Source organism: Myotis davidii, unplaced genomic scaffold (genome assembly GCF_000327345.1).
Source record: "Myotis davidii unplaced genomic scaffold, ASM32734v1 scaffold1494, whole genome shotgun sequence".
Lineage (NCBI taxonomy): Eukaryota > Metazoa > Chordata > Mammalia > Chiroptera > Vespertilionidae > Myotis > Myotis davidii.
The window spans coordinates 190,589-194,586 of record NW_006286246.1 but is presented as its reverse complement, the minus strand read 5'-3'; the positions used below and the strand labels follow the sequence as shown (position 1 = coordinate 194,586).

At 41.7% G+C, this 3,998-nt stretch overlaps 1 protein-coding gene across 1 annotated transcript in view; it reads left to right on the top strand.

Moving 5' to 3' along the window:
* The window catches only part of IPCEF1 (interaction protein for cytohesin exchange factors 1), a 128,022-nt gene that overhangs the window by 57,829 nt on the left and 66,195 nt on the right, over window positions 1-3,998 (top strand). The gene's annotated exons all lie outside the window — the stretch shown is intronic.

Genomic DNA, 3,998 nt, shown 5'->3' with positions numbered 1-3,998 from the left:
AACATGGACAATGGTTTCCCGCTGCAAATTGGAGAGTGGATGTCAAGGAAGGTTGTGGTAATAGTGATGGGGAAATTGAATCAGACAGCTCCTGGAAGGAACACCTTACTGAAAAGCAGGGCAGAAGATAAACGATCTGCTTACTTTAACAATTTCATATGCCAGAAATAGAGAAGGAAACTTTAATTCTGATGCTAATTTTAAATGAAGTAAAATAGCTTGCTAGTGATAAAAAATGGTGGAAACTTTGGGAGAAACAGGACTGCCAAAAACTAAAAGATGAAAACATGAATTATAGTCAGTTCTGTACCCTAGGAAACGAACCATCCAAAACTTGCAGAAAAGGAAGTATGATCCATGGGATACAAATGGGTGGGTGTTGTTTGATCATAGAAATGTGAATAATCTCAGTGAAGATAGAAAAGAACAGCTAAGAGGATAAATGGGGACACAATGGGAGGCTTTTGCTAAAATTAGATATAAAAACATATGCACAGGATGTTAAAGGAGGCTCCTACGGTCAAGGGCAAAAGCAAATAGGTATCACATATCTGTGAAAATACAGCCAGGAAGACTGAAGTTCAGAGTGCCCAAAGTTTATAAAAATGTTTAAAAAGAAAAAATCTATAGCCCATGGGCACAGATGATAGGTGGGGAAGGCCTGGGGCGGGGGATTGGGGCAGGCTAGAAGAGGTCAATGGGGGAATAAAGGGGACATATGTAATACTTTAAATAATAAAGAAATTTTAAAAAGAAAAAATCCATATGATTATAAGCACATGTGTATGTGTTATACGGGAAAACATGAAAAGGAAGAATTAGGACTGTTGGATCCTTGAGAAAGGTAATGTAGTGTTGCATACTTACATCGCTTCTCCTTTTCCATTGCTCCTTCTCCTTGAAGAAGAAATAGAAATTCAGACAAGAGAACACCTAAGCACAAATTAATGAATTCATTCATTCACTCAATTATCCATTGAGACATTCTTTTAATGTTCACTGATGACCCCTCCTGACTATCAGGTTTCAGCCACTGTACTAGGTATGAGGGGAGATTGAATTGTGACTTAAAACAAGTTGAAATATCTACATCTTAAAAAAAAAGCATAATGCTGGGTATGGGAACAAAGACTGCAGATGTGATTACCTAAGGACTAACGTATCATCCGTATTATTCTCAATCTAGAGCTGTTACCACGGTAACATGTAACCTGCTGGAAACCAGTGGATTCTGTTTTTATTGGTGGGAACTCTGGCTATTTCTGGGTCATTCTCATTTCACGAGCCAACCTCTACTCCTCGATTCAATCAGCTCAGCTCTCCCGTGTGTATATTTACCTGTTATTCTGGTCTTCCCACCGATGTGTCTGGGCAGTACTGCTTAACGCCTCTCTCAAGCATTCCTTCCAGCTGCTTTTCAGCGATTACGCTACTTTATCTTTCCATTCAGAAAATTAGTTCCATTTTCTGCTGTCATTTGTTCCTTAAATAAAATGTAGCACAGGAGACCTATTTTTATGCTAGGTAGTTTCGGTAGGCTTGACACATTTGACCTAATCACATCTTGGATTTCACTTCATTTCCACTAAACTAACATTTATTGAGCTGTATGTGTGGAGTGTTGCTTGGTGCTGGGGTATGAAGATGAGGAGCTTATCACTGGTGGGGGAAGGGCAATACTTTTAAGGCAATTTTGTTGATTCTGACCTGAGAGTTATCATGGAGGTTGGCATGGTAAATGGTGTTAATAAAATTGCTCAAGACGCTAGATGCGAAGCATTAGAAATTTTATTATGAGTGTGGTAGAATACCATTGTTCTTTCTTTGTTAAGCTGAGTTTGCTATTTGATAATATTCTTTTCTATCCTCTGAAGGGAAACAACAGAATTTTCAAAGCTAAAACTTCACATAGAATCAAAGATATTAACTCACCAAGTTCTGTTGGTTTTACCTCCTAAATATTTCTCCACCTTCATAGACACAAACCTGTCCTTCCCTCTGCCTATCGGTTTCGTTGCCTCTACACCTGCCCCCCTCCAATTCCCTTGCCATACAACAGCCAGGGTGAATTTCCCTAACTGCAAATCTGATCATGCCACTCACCTGCAGACATCTGTTCCATGGCTTTTGGGTAAACTTTATACTTGTGAATGTAACTTACAAGGTTCTGAGTTCAAGTTTCATAATCCTATATAATAAAGAGCTAATATGCAAATGTACACACACTCTGTGGTTGATGTCTACTGGGTCGTACCTGCATGCTGTCTTAGACCCTCTATGCACAGGTCTTTATCTTTCAGACCTTTGTTTTTATCAACCCATGGGGTGCCTTTCCTGGCTCCCCAGTTCTGGGTAAATGCTACAATGAGCTACAACCTAGCCCTTCTGTGCAGACCTTATTATCCCTGTCTGCTTCTGTCTTCTGTATTGATTTGGGAGCTTGCTTGGCGTTGAATCTCTAACCCTTGACACAGTAATTTGGCAGTAATTGCTAATTTTGGTAGTTGAATAAACAAAACCATAATTTACCAAATTGTGGCCTGCAAAAAGACTTAACTGAATCACCTTTAGAACCATCATAGCTTGTTGGGAAAACTTCAACATGATTAGATTTGGTGCAGTCTCTAAACATCTCTAAAAATCCATTTGTGCAGTTCTTGATATTTCTAAGGCTTTCTGTACATCACACTATGGTGATAACAAAGTATTATACCCTAATTCAGTATTGCTAGTTTTCTTTTATGATTCATTACTCACGTAGATAAACAAAGAGACAAACAAAAAGGGAAATAAATAACAACCAGCATATATGAATCTTCAAAGCTTCATTAAGAAAGTTCTCTCGTCTCCGGTTTTAGCAACAGTATCTCAGCTAAGAAAGGCAAACAGCCTTAGTTAAAGATGACAGGCTCCAAGGGGGCTGTGGCACATTATCTCCTTTACTGTTGTACATAATTCCTTCCCCTCAAGCGCCCGAGATTTCTCACTTTCACGATGGCTCTCGTGGGGAAGAAATGTCAGAATGATCTTACATCAAAACTTTATGACAGTGTTTGCTCAAGAATTCTTTTCAATAAAATTCCTTCATTAAATATCGCCTGAAAAGAAAATGTCAAGTGAAAACGTTTTCCTGAAACAAAAGGCTCTGCGTGTCAATCGTGGTGACTTTGCTGGGTTTCCACGCTCAGGGGGGCCATCCCTCTGACTGCCAGTGGACTTGTACCTCTAGCCCTGTGGTTGGGTTACCTGCTGGTGCCTGGCCTGTCACCTCTGGCATGAACAGTCTAACAGCAAGCTGGTACTTGTCGTGTTTGCCTCACAAGAAAGTCCTGCGTCATTGCTCACAGAACATTGCTCGTTGCCCAGTCTTTATGTGTCCCGTGGTCCGTGAACAGGCCAGACAGGATTCCAGCCACCATGGGCACCTGCTCTGCCCCTTGCTCCATCTCCATGCCTGTGGCGTGTGTCTCAGGGATGTGATGACATTCAGAGATGAAGTGAGGAATATATATTTTCGCTTCTTTTAATCAATAAAAGCAGCTGAAATTGTGGCAGCCTGTTTCTTAGGCGACAGCAACAAAAGTCCGTGCGGAACTGGCCTAGCCAGTGCCGCTGTGATAAGCCGGCCACACGGCGCGCAGCCAGGAGGCCAGTTAGCATGTGTGCTGTTACATATGAAGTGGGGCTTCAAGCGAGACGTGCGTGGCAGCCGTCTGGGTAGGGGCTTGTCAGCTATCCCTGCAAAGGCTCCTGCCCCTCCTCCCGGTCCCCCTTCTCCAACCCATGCATTTCTATTTTTGGGCTCCAGATTCTTAGTAGTTGGAGGATATGGTTAAAACAGGATGCTGGAGAAAGCTGCTGTGGGTTTTGAGGAAATCGTAGTTTAGATCGAAGTAGAGATTTGTTCAGTGCCGGTCCATTTCACCTTCAAGGAAATGCCAAGGTTCGACTCTCCAGGTGGGTTCAAAGTTAGTGTCAGTCAACCCCAGGAGCTTTTC